The sequence below is a fragment of the Diabrotica virgifera genome, chromosome 1 (genome assembly GCF_917563875.1).
Source record: "Diabrotica virgifera virgifera chromosome 1, PGI_DIABVI_V3a".
NCBI lineage: Eukaryota > Metazoa > Arthropoda > Insecta > Coleoptera > Chrysomelidae > Diabrotica > Diabrotica virgifera.
The window spans coordinates 236022040-236040328 of NC_065443.1; the positions used below are offsets into that span (position 1 = coordinate 236022040).

The following is an 18289-nucleotide window of genomic DNA, read 5'->3' on the forward strand; positions in this document are numbered from 1 at the left end:
TGTAGCCACGGTAGGGAAATAATGGGTGCGTTCGGACGACCACAGCGGCTGGACAGCTGAGCCAGCGGTAGCGTTTAGACGACACCGCTGGAAGTCAGCCGCTGAGAGATTTACTAAGCTTTCCCTATCAGCGCTAGATACAACCACTTAGCCGATTTCTGCTGACAGTCAGCCGCTGTGGTCGTCCGAACGCAACCATTCTTTAAACATCGATTGATGAAATCCCGAAGAGTTTTTTGTAATGCAATATCGAAAACCGCTTTGTTTTTTAATTGCTATCGAGCGGCCGCTACACTATTTTCAAACGTTGCATGTATACAACGTTGTATGTAATATGCGTAAATATTATACAGGGTGTTTCATTAAGAATTGTCCATAGTAACTGGAGAAACCATAGCACAAAATACGGAGATTTAACCTAAAACACTTAAGGTTGATCTGAACCCCCCCAAAAAAAAATTTGAAGTTCAAAAATTTTGAAAAAATTTGAGAAGGTGTATGTGATTACTAGAAGTATTTTGACAAATTTTGAGCGAACTTCATGTTTTCGTTTTCGAAAAAACTCAAAAATACTCTTTTTTTCCAAGTATAAAGCGGGAAAACCAAACATACAATTTTGTTAATTTTCTTACAGCATAAAGATATAATCCTAAGAAATACTTATGAATTTTTTGAAAATTTTTGATCTTACAGTTTTGCCACAATAGGAAAAAATAATATGTTTTGGCTTATAATAAAGCTACCGGCAAGAAATCGGACAAAATTTTAATAACAACATATATAAAACTGTAAGAGTGGAAAATATTTGCAATAAAATGTTGAATATTTTTTCCTAAACATATGAAAAATCTCGTTAAACAAGAATTATATCTTGAATTGCCGCTGTGAATTTGTGCCGCCATGAAGTGACTCCATCTACAACATCGGTAATATTTATGTTCGATAGATAGCAGTACCTTCTGCTAGAATCGCGTCAAACAGAACTTTATCCTAGCAGCGTTGCCATATAAATTACTTTGTACAACAAAACGTGTTATTGTATTATAGTTAGTAGGTAATATAATACAGATATATAGACTACTATAACGTCTATTTATAACGCATCAACGTGACCTTCTGAAATTAATTTAACTACTTTTCTTGAAATATTGTCAGTCCCCTTGGCCGTATTAGATTTTGATATATTTAGGGCCGGTACTTTTTGTCTCGATTAAACCCGAGTTGGCTTTTTAATGTTTTTAAGTAACATAAAGTTGTTTTTTTTATTTGTATTTTTTCATGTATCTCTGAAGCTTTGTATTTGACTATATTTTGAATTGGAGCATAAATAGTCTACTTTTGTCAAATAGTTTTTCTAATAACTACCATCCATGGTGTTTCTCTTTTGTCGCACTTATGTTTATTAAAGATTTTAATTGAAATCATTATTTTATTTTTAAAATTTTCATTGTTCATTACTTTTTGCATTTGTGGTGAGCTAAATTTAAAGGAAACCAATTGGACGATATTTAAATAGATATGGAGTAAGAGTACCTAAATAAATAACCACTTTTGAAATTAATTCAGGATAGGTTAAAAAATATTTTCACCTTCACATTAAAAATAAAAAAAGGATCAATATAAAAGAAATAATAACAATCAATTTTAAAAATCTTACATCTATATTGATTTCTTCTATGTACAAAAACAACAGAAATAAATAAATATTAGCGAAGACAAAAGAAAAAATGTGTTGACACTTAATAATATGTTAAATAAACGTATTGATTAGTCTGATGCAAGTAGAACTAGAACTGTTATATGGAGCTAATCTGGATCGGTATAAATTAGATGAGACAGAAAAAAAATCTAATAAACAGTTTCTTTGAGAGCAGAAAGAGAAAGAGTATAGAATATTAGAAAATGAAAACGGCGCGGCAGAATAATCATCGATAAAGAAGTAAAAAAGGAAACGCGATAACGATATCTGGAACAATTGTTTTATCTGATAAGACACGAAGAAAAGCCAGAAATTGCTATCAAAACTGTTTCTTTTAGCTGTAACCTTTCTGATGTTTTTGTGTCCAGCATGCCTACTACGATACGGTCTCGGATTAATTCCTCCTTCAGTTGCCCATAATTACAATGTTCTGCTAAGGTATGTAGGCTAGTAATAAATAAGTCAATGGTTTCACCTGGTTTTTGTACTGTAGAATTGAATTTGAAACGTTCATATATAATATTACGTCTAGGGATAAAATATTTGTCAAAAACATTTAGAACTTCCTCGTAAGTATCTGGAATTTTTTGAAATTGTATCAAAATATCTTCGGATTCTTCTCCCATAAGGTACACTAGGATATCTATTTTTTGTTTTTCTGTCTTTTGGAGCTGCCCTGATACCGACATGTAGCGTTCCAGCCTCTTCCTCCATGCAGGCCAAATTGCTGGGGCCAAAAAATTGAATTTATCCGGAGGGTTAACATTCAATGGTGCTGGACTTACTATACCTTGAGTATTTGCATCAGGAGTAGTATTAGTAGACATTTTCAGTGTTACTTTATGTCGGGTATGATTTCAACCACAATTGACCACAATGCAGAATATTTTCTTGCCCCTTAACCTTGCTTTGCTACTCTTGGCATGTGCTAGTGGTTAATGGGTAATATAGTTTTATACTTAAAATATACGTGCTGCACTCAACACCGCTGCCACCATGTTTAGTTGGGTTCTTTAATAATGACTATTAAGTACTCTTGATTAAGATATCTTTATTTAGTTTGATCATCTTACATCGCTTGTCCCGGTACCGGTTCCCCCATAGATTTATAATACTCTAGATTGCGCCTTACGATCTTAAAATGGGTGACGGTTGCGACAGAGATAAATGAGCCTATTTGGTCGGTAGTCTCTTTCTAATTCAAGGGGAGTATCGACGACGTCACTGTCCTACTCTGTCGTCGAGTATTTTAGATGGTTTGACAGTTCGAGCGGATGGCGACGAGAACTGGTCGTTTGTCTTCGGACGTGGATAATCCTGGTTCGAATCCCATACCAATCTTTACTTTTTTATTTTTAATTTAATCAATATTGCGTTTATTAGATATTATTACATCTCTAAAATAAATCTATGCAAAGAAATATATAACAAATAAGAAAAACTGTGTAGGTACCTATAGATTTTAAAAAATATAAAAGCCAATGTTATTTTTTTTAATAAGTTAATGGTAGAATAGTATAAAGTAATTAAAAATATTCGTAAAAAATTACCAATAATTAATATCAACATAATGTACCATCGATTTATTAATTGAATCGGTCATTTCAAAAACAACACGAGTCACATAATATTCCTAATTTTACAGAAGAGCAAAGAAAACTTAACTATATAGTCGAAAGATGGATGAAATGGATGCCATCAAAATTCAGAGTTATATTGTAGTTTTGTTCCTAATGTTTTTACTGGACTGGTGTCGTTTTTGCACACAACGTTTATCTTAAAGGAGTCTATTCCTCTCAAAAAGTTAGTTTCTCAAAATTGTGGACTTTGCTGTTTTTGAAATGACCGATTCAATTATAAGTAATTAGACATTATTTTTATTTATGAAACTATTGTTACAATTTTTTAAAAAAGTAGAAGCAAAACAAATATTATTCACATCATTCGAATAAGGACGAATTTATATTAATAACGAATGACTTTTATTTTACTATGCAGTTCACAAATTATGTATTCCAATATTAACTTACTATACACAGGTACTACATTTATTATCTGCTAGATTTACTTAGGTCCATTTTTCAGAAGTAAAAATATCTAATAAACGCAATATTGATTAAATAAAAATAAAAAAGGTAAAGTTGGTATGGGATTCGAACCACCATTATCCACGTCCGAAGACCAAAGACCATTTCTCGTCACCACCCGCTCCAACTGTCAACAAATATTACTCGATAAAGTGGGATAGTCACGTCGTCGATATTCCCCTTAAATTAAAAAGAGACTACCGACCAAATAGGCTCATTTATCTCTGTCGCAACCGTCACCCATTTTAAGATCGCAGGGCGCAATCTAGAGTATTATATATCTATGGGTTCCCCGGATCAGACCTAACCTAACTTAATCCTAATCCTTGTTCACCTATATGACATCTATATAGGCAACCAAAGATACACTAACAGAACAAAAACAAAAAATATAGTAAAGCAATGTGGATTGTTTGTGTGCTTGGAAAAAGGTTATCGGTATTCAGCCCGAGAATATACACCTCTAGAGACAGCCAAATCCATAAAAACATGTAGCTTGTTAAGTGAATGTCCCTAAAGAAAACAATAACTTCTTCTTTAGCCTGTTTGCATCCACTCCTGGACAAAGGCCTCCCATGAGTTTTCCACTCTTCTCTGTTTTGTGCTCTTTGGTACCAGTTTCTCCCCACTTTTGCTTTGAAGTCATCTAACCATCGTTTTTGTGGTCTTCCTCTGCTACTACTATGCTCGCGTGGTCTCCAATGTACAATGTTCTCGTCCACCTTTCGTTGTTTTGCCGTGCCACGTGTCCTATCCAGTTCCATTTCATTTGCGCAATTCTTCCAGTTACATATTCCACCTTCGTCCTGTTTCGTACGTCCCATTTCAAATATGTTCTCTCAGAGATACTCCTAACATAGCTCGTTCGATGGCCCTCTGTGTTCTTAATCTATTGGCTGATAACCCTGTAAGTGTCACGGTATCCACTCCATCAGTCATAACTGGTAGAATACAACTGTTGAATACCCTTTTTTGTCTAAAAAAAGAGTCTTGCAACTGCTGCCCAAGTAATTCGGATTCTTCTAGTTATCTCTGCCGTTTGATTCTGTTTGCCTAGCTTGATCGTGTGACTCTTCGACACTTTCGATCTGACTTCCATCTAAGTCGATTCTGATATTTTGATTTGTCATCACTTTTGTTTTATTTAAATTTATTTTTAAACCGCTTTTCTTCTCAGATTCCTGTTTAAGCATCTTTAGTATGTAGATTAGTTCTTCTGTATTGTTGCTTATGAGCACTATGTCATCGGCAAATCTTAGATGACTTAAAAATTTAAGTGACAATTTAACTTTTTCTTCTAAGACATAAGGCATCTTCTAATTCAATAGTAAATAATTCTATATTCTATATCTGGAATCAATCCTTGCGTTATTCATTCCGTCTAATACGGCCCAGAGTTCTATGGAATCGAATGCCCTATTGTAATCAACAAATGCTGAATGAAGAGGGTTATTGTATTCGTTACACTTTTCGAGAAATGTCCTTATTGTCTGTAGGAGTAGGTGTTCTACGGTACTATAACCTTTGCGATATCCCGCTTGTTCAACAGGCTGGTAACTATCGAATTTATCTGATAGTCTGTTGGTCATTATTGTGGTAAGCAGTTTGTACGGATGTGGTAACAGACTTATTGGTCTGTAATTTTGGAGTTTGTGTTTGCCTCCTTTATTTTGTAGTAGAAGTAGCTGCGCATTTTGCCAAGTGGTTGGAATAGCAATATCAAAGAGGCACTTCTTCATTAGGATTTTAACTGCTTCCAAGGTATTTTGACCTCCATCTCTAATCATCTCTTTTGTTATTCCGTCGTCTCTATATTTTCCATTTTTCATTTGATTTAAGGCATTTATAACTTCCTCGTTAGTAATAAACCATACCATAATAATAACTTTAGTAATAAACTATACCATTTATACTACAGCCAACGATCAAATGTGTAATTTGGAGAAGTGTCAGAACAAATGGAGATAAGGAGAGGGGCCAGGCAAGGTTACATACTGTCGCCGTTATTGTTTAGTTCTTATTCTGAAGAAATCACACAAGAAGCTTTGGTAAACGAGACAGTCGGCATAAAAGTGAATGGAAATTTAATTAATAACATTAGGTATACCGACGATACAGTCATAATATCAGACAACTTGGAAGACTTAGAAAGAATAATGAACAAAATATTAAGATATATGTAATGGAGAATACGGACTCTCCCTTAACCTCAAAAAACCAAAATTTATGAAAAATAGCAAGAACAACAATATAAATGAAATATTAACGGTAGGCGGCCAGCAGTCTGAGAGAGTAAAAAAATATACTTACTTGGGAACGATAATCACAGAAAATAACGATTAGACTGCAGAAATAAGAGAGAGAATTGAAAAAGCATGTGCCAACTTCGTGAAAATGAAAAAGATTTTATGCAGCAAAGATCTGATATTGGCCCTCAAAATAAGGCTAATTAAATGTTATGTACACAGTGTGCTTTACTATGGAACTAAATCATGGACATTAAATCGAAATGCAATAAATCGACGGTTCTCTTAGCAAGACAGAGACGAACTAGTTTTGGTGTTAGTGAAATAGTTTTCAGTATCTTTTCTGTTAAGTCATTTTTAATATCTTTATTATAACCTTTTTTGACTTATTCTGAGGTATCTCATGAAACTGATTACGCAAAAAGATCTCATGGGAATATTTTTCCCAAGAAACGCGAGGTTTTCGCCTTGCTTAAACATATTTTGCGGAATTTAAAATCAAAATCCTGTTATTACATCTACAGATGCATATAAAATATGATACATCCATGGCCGTCGTCCACATGTTTACAAAAAACATATTGTTTCCATAATCTATAAGCGCTAAAACAAATTTAGCAATTTCCCTATTCTACTTTGCAAAATTCATATACCCTAACAACACACAACATTCCAGGAATGTACTACCAAAGTTCTATCAATATTTGAATGTCCTGGACATTTAGGGAACATTCGGTGAACATCTGTTTAAATTATTCCTGGAATGTTACCATAAGACATTCTGTGAACATACTACCAATGTTCCTATATTTTAAGTTGCGAAATAATACATACGTGTAAGAGATACAACATTACTTATAACATACCAGACAAACTAAGTGACATTTTAGGCCTACAGTGCAATAATATGTCAAATTTAAAGAGTTTCCCAAGATTATAAACATACAAATGTAATAAAAATTATTGTTCGCGAATATTCAATTTGGAATGCGATTTTGTTAATAAAAAAAATACTTCTAACTTATGCAAAACCCAAGAGAGGCATTTATATTTATTTCTTTTGCGTTCATTTTCAAATTCGCCGTGCATATATTTTTGTGCATGGCGCTTGAGAGGGCATCACGTGACTAAAAACGACCAACCAACGACCTCGCTTCGGCCATCTTGGCATCTTCATCTTGGCGACCTTGCCTTGCCGTGGATTGTTTTTAGTTGTTTGTATTATTTGTGCTTTTTAAGAATATTTTTTTAATTCGGATACTTTTATAATAGCTTTAATAGTATTATTAACATAGTGCATAAAATGGTGTCCTGTTTTTAACGCAGTTGGAGTAGCAGAAACAAATGTAGATAAAAAAATCTGCAGGAATAACGTTTCAATTATGACAGAAGCTCAAAACAAATGACTGTGAATGAAAAGCCCTATTAAAAGGTTAGTATGCAAATATGTAAACGAAAGCATGCCCTGTATTTCAGAAAATAAATTAATACTATTAATACCCTAATAATACTATTCATAAAAAATCTTTTAAGTAACGTAGATATAACAAAGTGAATAAAAGGCATAAATCAGAAGAATTATTATTTTATTTTATAAGTTAATAATTGGTCATATCCATTTATTATTTTAATAATAATTGTGAATAAGCCACAAACTTCGCTTATTCCTAACTAAAATAGTAAATAGAGATAGGTAATAACAAAAGGATTTGTAAAACTAAAATAATTCTTTTTGCGTTTTTGCTAGTGTATGCGTTTATAAATAGGATGGTAGACCACACACTATAATATGCAGTACCAACTAATGAATACACAGAATATTATAGTCGATTTGCTAAACTCAGTCTCAGTACTAATTACTGTAATTTTGGCAAAATTGGCCAAAAACAAAAAAAATTACCTACTAAAATCACTAGCCAGTTGTGTGAGTTTGGGGAACCGACTATACTAATAAACAATTTCTAAGCTGTTTTATAATAATTTTGTGAGTTCATTAATCATATTTTTTATTTAAAACTAAAATTTGTTAATAATGCTTAGTAATGCATATATTTTGTATTTTTAGCTTTCCAGAAGATCCTGCGAAGAAGACATGAAGTATAGATCAGATTTGTTAATAGAGGAGTATGTTCAAAACACTTTTTAGAAAAAGATATTGACAGAACTTCACTTTCATCTGTTCGTTTGAGAGACTGTGCTGTTCCAATAGCTTATGTCACACAGGTATATGCATAACCTAATTAATAATACAGTCCGTACAATATAGATACTGTTGTAATTCATTATCTACATCGGAGATCTAAGTTGACATTGTTGCCCAACTACAACAAATTTTTGAATTCATTTTAAGTCAAATATATCACATAATTATTGCGAAGTAGATTATACAACAAAACAGATTAATATTCAATGTAAATAAATAAAACCATCAGAAATCGAAAACAAGAATTAAGGTATAATCTTATGTTACAGTTATTAAGGTACCAAGGGTATTATAGGGATATACGTTGACTGAAAGCGTTATTATTATAATACCTGTGGTGCCTTCAACGTTTAATGCCCGACTAAATTATTCTTTATATGCGAAAAATTTGAATGAATTTTGAATTGATTAGTTTTTAAATAAGTACATTTACCAGTAACAGTAGTAACGTAATTGTGGTAACCATAGTTTTACTTAGGTTGATATTTGTCAACTTGACAGTATCTAAGTCGTTATTTAAATTTAATGCCCAAGGGCGTTATATCGTACTTAACAGACTTCGTAATGTCATTATTTGTCAAATAATGTACCAGTAGGACATTAAAGTAAATAATAAAAACAATAAATATAATGAATACTAAATACTTATTTGTTTGTGAAAAATCTATTTCTTTGTGGCTTTTTTGTAATTAATTATTCTAATGGGGAAATAAGCCACAATTTACTTGAAAAAATAATTTTATTAAGGTTTCTACTTCCACATCAGATGTCGTTGTCAAAATACAAAATGTTCATTATTATTATTTTATTTATTAAATATTATTTATTATTTATTTAAATATTATTTAATATTTATTTTTTTATTATTATTATTTATGCATATTATTACCTGTAAATAATATTTCTTCTGATTGTTAATTGTAAAGGATAGAAAAATTACCTTTTATTTTATTTTCTTTTAGAATCAGCTGAGAGAAGTGGTCTACAAAAAACCAGAAAGGAAACGGAATATGTGGCTACGAAAAGCAAAAGAAAGGTTTACAAAGCAAATGTGACACATTTTTTTATAATATTTAGGAATGTCAGCAAATTACATTAAAAAATGTATGTAAAGATTTTTTGCAATAAAAATGTTTATATTTATCAAGGATGTATTATTTGGTATGGCCATATATCGTCAGTGATGTGACAGTACCTCCTATCTGTTTTTTTCAAGAGATTTGTAAGATAGACTAAAAACTTGTTTCGGCCACCTCCTGTTTTCATATATTTTTTGACTTGTTTTGCAGTAAATTCAACTATCTATTTACTACAAAAAAAGTCAGAATATGTACGAAACCAGAAAGTGACCTTAAAAAATGTTTTTCGTCTCCTGCAAACCTCATGAAAAAACATATAGGAGGTATTGTCACATTACTGACGATATATTTCAGTGAATGTCTAAAAAATATACTGTGAATGTTCAAAGAACGTTCGTAGACATTCATGGAATGTTCTAACAAGACATTCAGTCTAAAAATATACTGTGAATGTCCAAAGAACATTCATGGAATGTTCCAACAAGACATTCAGTCTAAAAAATAGACTGTGAATGTCCAAAGAACATTCGTAGACATTCATGGAATGTTCCAACAGAACATTCTAAGAATATTTAAAATGCTGACACAGCACTTTCCTGGTACTTTCCAGGGACATTCGTGTGCATTTGGGGACATTCCAGGAATGTTTTCAATGTCCTGTGTGTACATTCTAGGAACATTCATGGAATGTTTTGTGTTATTAGGGTAGTATCACAACACTTGATTATACATTTGAGGCATTCGCACTGTCCGTCAACGTGTTAAAAGGTTTATGTGTATAAACAAAATTTGTGCAATGTAATACACTTTTAGATGATTTGTCGACAGTGAATGGAAGAGGTCGTAAAATTTTATTACCATCTTTCAGTGTCAGTGTGAGATAAGATGAATTCCTTACTAACTGGAATATTTAGTTACGGAGAAACATAATATGTAATTAGTCTATGTTGTGAGGCCGCTCCCGTCTAAAAAAATTCTGATTTGGTTTCTTTGCGGATTCCTATTCAAAAATGTCCCCTTTAAATAAATCAGGAGAGTGCCAGCGAAATTTTTGGGCAAAAATTGTTAAAAAAAATGTTTCTAAACAAATTCACAAGATTACCATTTTTTGTCCAGGAAAATATGTTTTCTTGTTTTTTTGGTCATTCTAAGCAAGAAAAATATCTTGTCATTTTTTTCAAAAGTTGATAATTTTCGAGTTAGAGGTGAACTAAAATATGAAAAATGCGAAGATAGACATTTTCGAGGCGTAAAAACTCATATTTAAATTATTATATTTAAGGTTGGCAAGTCCTTAAAGTGAAGTTTAAACATTCATTTTTGAAATTCTGAGTAGTAATCGGGTCTAACTTCAATTTAGACCGTTGTTTTTTAATTGTTAATTATGCGCATCGATCCGATTTTAATGCCAATGCAGCAGGGTCTATTTCAACAATCTCGTATTTTGCACTGTAACTCTTTAGGTTTTTTGGCTTCTTCTAAACAAAAAATATATCTTCTCATTTTTCTGAGAAGTTAACAGTTTTCGAGTTACAAGGGATTTAAAATCTGAAGATTGCGAGAATACACGTCGCTTGCTGAGAACATTAGTGACGTAACTTCAAAAACGTAGTTTGTAGCGCCTTAACTGTATCATGTATGGATATTGCACGTAGAATATAATATGTTTTAATGTAATACCGCCACATGTTGCGAGTGCTAGGGGTATTTTACAGAAACGTTTGCACAATATTCCGAAGTATGGGAGAGTTGTAGAAGGAAGTAATAGGACAAACAATTTATGTTTTTATTTAACTATAAACAAATTAAGGAGAAGAGCATGCAAAATATTTTTATGAATACCCTTAATATTGGAGATCGATTTATTCGAACAAGTTGGGCTAAGTCAAAAGAGTATAACATCGTTCAGAAAGATAATAGAGGAAATCATCAAAACGCACAACTATAAACGAGAAACTTAAGGAAACCGTAAGAAAACACATAAATAGCTTTGAGCGCGTAGAGTCTCACTATTTAAGAGCTCAAACTCGTAGAGAATTCCTTGATGGACCATTAACCTTAGCTTAGATGTATAGATACTACAAAGAGTAACGAGAAGAAAAGCAGTTGCCATCTGTCAAAAGATATAAAAAATAATAAACTCATAGTAGCTTGCTTCGATTTGCAAGCAGTATTACCTACACATTGCGGAGATATTTCTACATTTTTTTATAAGTCCTGTGTCTCAATTGCTTTAATTTTACGATTTTCGAAGTAGCATCGCAAACAGTTCCTGCTGTTTTTGGCACGAGGCCATTGCTATGCGAGGAGCAAATTAAATTGTAACATGCCTCTCTAGCTATCTATCTACTTTACCTGCAGGAAAAGATATTATTTTTTATTCCGACAACTGCGTTGGCAAGAATAAGAATAAGGCGGTTTTGGTGGTACTTATGTACTTATATGCAGTTACGCATGCTGAAATAAATAACATTACTCACAAATTTTTTACTGTTTGTCATACCCAAAATGAGGGTGATTCGATGCATGCAGTAATCGAGAAAGCAAAAACACAGTTTAACTCAATTCATGTCAGTGGCCACCTCTAATAAGTGCTGCAAAAAGAAAAACGGTAGGCCCTATAAAGGGAATGAAATGGACGCTGAAGACTTTTTGACTCCAAGTACCTTTCAAAAATTTTTGGGCAAAAATTCACCAAAAATTCGGATAACGAGAAAGTAATATGGAATAATATACAAATTCTTAAAGTAGAAAAGTGTTTTCCTACAAAATTTTTTTACAAAGTTAACTTTGACTATACAACCTATAAAACTATTGACCTTTCTACTCGTCGTTTTTCTGATAATAATAATATTTTAGAGCAATATAACTCAAAACCAGCCTACGAAAAGCCTCCTACTGTAGGAGAGAAAACAAAAGAGCATTTACTGGAATTATGCAAAAAAAATCTTATTGCAAATGTACATCAATCATTTTATTTCAATTTGTTGAGTTAATTTCACTTTGTTGTGATTTATAATATACAATAATTATAATTATTAGATAAATTTATCTAGTAAACTACCATTTATAACTTTGTCTGGTTTTTCATTGTTAATCTGTATAATCGTAGCAGTTATGGTTGATGAGTTATTTAAAAATATAATGCAATACCGCCATATCTTACAAATATTTATAGTGGTTAAATATTGCTTGTTTTTCAAAAAAGATATCCATTCGTGTGCTATTGAATTACTAATATTCTAATATTCAATTACTTGTCTTAAAATATCTATTTTGTAGAAGAAGAAAACCGCAGTTGTATCGGTATTGAATGGGATGTGCGATATATTAAGATAAATGAGCTTTTAAGCTTCGAAAATGCGTATTTTCGCATTTTTCAGATTTTAAATCGCCCCTAACTCGAAAACTATCAACTTTTGAGAAAAATGACAAGATACCTTTCTTTCCAATTTCTGGCCAAAAATTTCGCCCTCAGATTTCCTTCCGCAAAGAAACCGAAACATAATTTTCTTTCAGACGGGAGCGGCCTCACAACATCTACTAAATGTTTCTTGCTATTAACATTGTTATTAGGCGTTGATAAAATTACTGTTTAAACAATTTGGCATCATAGCCAATTGAGCCGATGGGTGTAACGATAAAAAAGTGTTCAGGTTTCTACATATTACTGAGTCATCATGTAGAAATCTACAATTAAGTTGAAAATGTTACCACAATGGCATGCTACAGTAGAGCCATCTCTAGGATCAGAAACAAATTAATTGAGGGTTCATATCAACCTTAAATAAAATATTCCTGCTTACCGAGTGTTTTATTACAAATATTCTAAAATAATTTTAGCCCATTGTTAAAGCACCTTTTAAAATTTTTTGTTTAAACGACACACAGTTTACACATGTTAGGATACTTTAACTCGTCTTAAAAGATAGTTTTCCGCTGTTATATATTCTTCATTTTCGCCCCTTTTCCCCCCTCACAATCTACGCTACTGTCGTAATAATCATTTCAGCGTGTTTTTTTATTCCTTGTTATTTTAACATAAATATCATCATTTTTAGCTTTAACAATGGGCTAAAATCATTTTAGAACATTTGTAATAAAACAGTCTGTATCTCGGTAAGGGAGAATATTTTATTTAAGTGTTTTGGGTTAAATCTTCGTATTTTGTGCTAGGGTTTCTCCAGTTACGATATGGACAATCATTATTCTTAATGAAACACCCTGTATATGTGCGGAAAAATATTGTGATTCTGATTTTAAATTTTTAATCGCTTATATTGTCAAACACTATCAACTTTAGAGAAAAGTCTCCTGAAGACATTTTCTGTTTGGAATGATCTAAAAAACCTAAAAAAACTTTGTTCGATGAAAAAAAATTTAGGAAAAAAACAAAAAAAAGTTTAAAAACATTTTTGACCCACTTTTAGACCTGGCAACATGCAAACTTTGGAAAATGGGTCATTTTGAGTAAGATTGTGCAAAAAATCCGAATCAGAATATTTTTCCTAGCGGATGCGCAATGGCTTTCTGGACTAAGTAAAATAGGTACATGAAAATCATTAGCGAATCAATCGTAAAATATATTTCAGTTTCCGGATGACAATTGTTCCATATTCAAATAAATTATATTGCCTATTTTCTAGAGGAAGGAACTTATTAGATGTATCTCCTTCTTCACGTGCCACTCCTAGCGGAGATTGGAAATCATCATGGCCACTCAGGACCGGTTCTAGGGTTTTGAGCGCCCCGGGCAAAATAAAATTTGGCGCCCCTTGATACAAGAATATACAAATTTACTACAAATATAAAAAAAATAGCAAAAAAGGCAAAGAATCCAAGTTTTACCATAAAGAACTATGTAAAAATATATTTATTTAAAAAATAGTACAACCGTTATTATTTATAACATCAAACATCCCTCGTCCAACATATGGCATAGCATAATGAGCACATTTGAAGTTCAATCGACGAAGGAGCGAGGTAAAAGATAAATGCACATTTTCAACAAGCAGGAAAAAAATGTGGATAAACGTACAATCCAAAGAAACATGGTGATTATGCACAAGATATAACTGCATTCCCAATATCTAAACTGAGGAAGTGGCATCCACAGAGCATAAAAGAGCACGAGGATATTCTTTGCAAACACGAGCTTGTAAACCTTTATTTTTTCTTTTCATGTTGTCGTTGTCATATCCTTGGCTTCTAAAATCATCCATGTAAATTCAATTAAAAATAATTCATTAATTTTTTGATTATCTCATGAGTAGGACTATGACTCGATACCTAGAACCAAACTATGCTATCGAGTGACTAGGACAAACAATAGACTGCATACTAAAATTGAACCCGGTACTTTGGGATAAAAACATCAGTATAAAAACAAAAAGAAGAATATATAACACCATGACCAGAACTATTCTGACTAATGGGTGTGAAAAATAAAAAATACGAAAACCAAATGCAAAATAAGAGCAACAGAGATGGAATTCCTAAGGAGAAGCTGCAAAAGAGATAGAATAATAAATAACATTAAGAAAAGAATGGTAATGAATTCAAGAGATAATAGACTACATATAGGACAAAAGAGATTAACTTGATACGGACATGTCAGAAGAGCAGATCAAAATCAGATTAAGCAGAATAACAGATTGGAGCCCAAAGATCTTTCAGAGATAAAATGGACGAAGAAATAGAAACGAAATCTTCAGGAAGGGGACTGGTAAAACAGAAAGAACTGAAGAGAACGGTCGAGTGAAGGAATACAGTGAAAACTGTGGAAATTCTTATATACAGGGCGTTTCTAAATAAATGCGACAAACTAAGGGGTAATTATATATGAAAAAATAATGACAGTTTGCTCTATAAACGTATATCTGCAAATGCTTCGTTTCCGAGATAAGGGGTGTTGAAATTTTTCTTACAAACTGACAATTTATTTATTGCTCCGGTTGAGATATGTAAATGAGATTTGATGGATTTTAAGAGGTAATTATTGCGCAATTTTTGACAGGTAATGATCTGAATTTGTTAATGAAAACATAGTACGCCACTGAAATATTTTAAATAAAAAATCATTTTGGATTTTCTCGTTCAATTTGTGATACAAAAATCTATCCTTCCTTTTTTGCAAAAAGTAAAACATCTTAACGCTTACAAAGTATTCGAAATAAATTTCTATATATTCATATGAAAAAGAAGTTGTCACTTCTAATTCATACATAAATACACAGTTTGTTTTTTTTATTTCAAATTACACACCCACGGACACACGAATATGTTGATAATGCAAAATTTACAGAACAGAAAAACAAAACCATTTAGGCTATGGTGACAAGCGCCAGTATAATAATATCACTGACTATTCATAAATTTGTTGATACTTTGTCTGATCTTCGTGTATTTTAAGTATAACATTGTTACCGTAAAAGTGATAGGTATGTACCTGACAAATGACCTTTAAAAGCCATAACAATTTTTAGGATGCATTATTTTTATTAGAGAATTTTTGTTTTTGGGGGGTAGAAATAGTTTTCTTATTGTTACAATTATTCAATAATTGAAGAGTTTATTTCCAAAGTGTCTTAAATCCATGTAATAGTAAAACTCAGAAATCACAGATTTTCATACAAATTTAACATACAAATTATACAATTTTAATATGCACTTTTAAATGGTAAATAAGTCGTTTTGGTACATAAAACTTCATTCTAGACCTGAAGAAATCTATAAAGATTAAAAAAATAAAAAAATCGAAATTTTGGATTTAAGACACTTTGGAAATAAGCTCTTCAATTGTCTTAGGAATAATCTTAGCCCAAAGATAATCTATAAAGTCTAAAAAAATAATGAATGTAAAAAATATTTTATTTATATATCGGCAACCCTCAAAATTTGGCGCCCCGGGCAGTCGCCCGCCCCTCTATCCGGAGCTGTGGCCACTGCGACTTTGTTAGTAGCGCGCCTAAAAAGTTCAATTGAACTACACCCGAACCATTCACGTAGATTGCGAAGCCACGATGTTTTTCTTCTTCCCACACCTCTTTTGCCTTACATGATACTTCTTAAAAGTTCGTACTTTTCACCTCACATAATGTGCCCAAGTATTCCATCTTTCTAGTTTTTATCTCATTTATAATTTCGCATCTTTTGTCTAAAGTTTGGAGTAGGTACTTGTGTGTTAGTGACGCGGTCCATCCATATTTTGAGAATGCGCCTATAGCACCACATCTCGAAGGCTTCGATGTTTTTATGGTCGACTCTGTTTTATTGTCCAAGCCTAAACTATGTACAGTACACATAACAGGGTGGAAAAGACATAACACCGCAGCATTCGTAACTTTATGTTAATATCACGAGTGCAAAAGAGTTTGCGTATTCTATTAAAGACTGATCTAGCAATTTCTATTCTTCATTTAATCTCTTTTGTTTGATCAGTATCGTCTGTGATCCAAAAGTACCTAGATATTTATAACAGGACACACGTTTTGTAGCGAAGATTGAACACATTGTTTCATTTGCGAGTAAATAATCGTGGATTGACTTGTATTTGAAACAATGTGTTCAATCGCGCGACTACAAATCGCACGTGGAGTCCGGCGCAAACTGTTACAGTATATATTGAGACTGAACGAGATGTTGTAGTTCTGCTAGCGGTCCCGATAGGAGAACCGTATCGTCAGCATACCTTATATTGTTGATCGCCTCACCATTTATTATCAGACCAACATCTACCGCGAGTGCTTGTTGACAGATGGCTTCACTATACAGATTAAATAAAAGTGACGCTAAGATACATCCCTGTCGGACTCCTCAACGGATTAGATGTATATATTTTATTAAATATATTAATCACATGATGTAGTTACTAAGTATAAATACAGGTATCTTTTCAAACAATTGGGTATGTTTGATTTTCAATTAAAACTCGTAATTATAAATTTATAGGTTTATTTATAAACCTATAGAAAGATACTTGTGACACTGTGGTTTTCATTTCTATGATAAATAATTTTTTTCTGTTTCAAAACTATATTTAAACGCCTGATACGTATTTCGAGAGCTAAGCTCTCTTCCTCCGCCGACTACAAGAAATTATAATAGTTAGCCTATATATACATATTACAGGTATAAGAAAGTTATTCCAGGTACTCCAGATTGTAGACATTTAATGAGCAATTAATGCACCAAATTGTAAAGAGTGAATCCTAGAATAGGGGTTTTCATTCACAGTCATTTATTTCGAGCTTCTGTCATGTGTCACATAATATTAATATATCTACGTCATACGTTATTGGTATATACCAATAATACAAACCAAAGACGTATGACGTAGATATATTAATATTATGTGACACATGACAGCTCGAAACAAATGACAATCGATGAAAAGCCCTATAGGGTCATGTTCGGAATTTAATAGATTGTTTCGATTCTTGTAAATAATCAAGCTCTCCAAGGCATCTAATTTTCTATTGTGGTTGTCTGACCAATTGTAGGTTCTGGATGTCCAAGGTATGGGCCTTCATTTAGGACGAGGTCTACTATCTGGATTTCTCCGGTCTGTTATAAACCGAATGTGGGAGTAATGTTGTAACGTCGGAAACCTTTTTTTAGATGATGCTAGAAAGGTCACCAATGGAGACACTGCTAACGGCAGCTAGATGGTTGGTGGAGAGCGAGTCGGGGATTCGAAACTAGCTTTTGGAACCGGGAAGGGGTCCAACAGAAGAAATAAGTAAAGATAAGACAAGATAAGATAGCTTAGAAAAGAGACAGAAAAAGATAGATAGATAGGTAAAATTACCAAATATAAGAGAAGATAGAAAAAGGGCGCCAATTAACTTTTTGGGGTTACAAGGGGGAAATTAAGAAACCTTAGAAACGAAAACAGATAAAGAAAGACAATTAGGTTCTGAGACCAAATACTAGAAAAGATATGAACAGTTAACTATTAAATAAATGTTGTCAAC

At 32.5% G+C, this 18289-nt stretch overlaps 1 long non-coding RNA gene across 1 annotated transcript; it reads left to right on the forward strand.

Annotated features, from left to right (window-relative positions):
* The first annotated feature begins 6684 nt into the window (after nt 1–6684).
* LOC126882913 (uncharacterized) lies at nt 6685–9378 on the forward strand. Its single transcript, XR_007697427.1, has 3 exons — nt 6685–7464; nt 8098–8255; nt 9198–9378. It is a non-coding gene; the product is annotated as an uncharacterized LOC126882913 (long non-coding RNA).
* Nucleotides 9379–18289: the final 8911 nt, after the last annotated feature.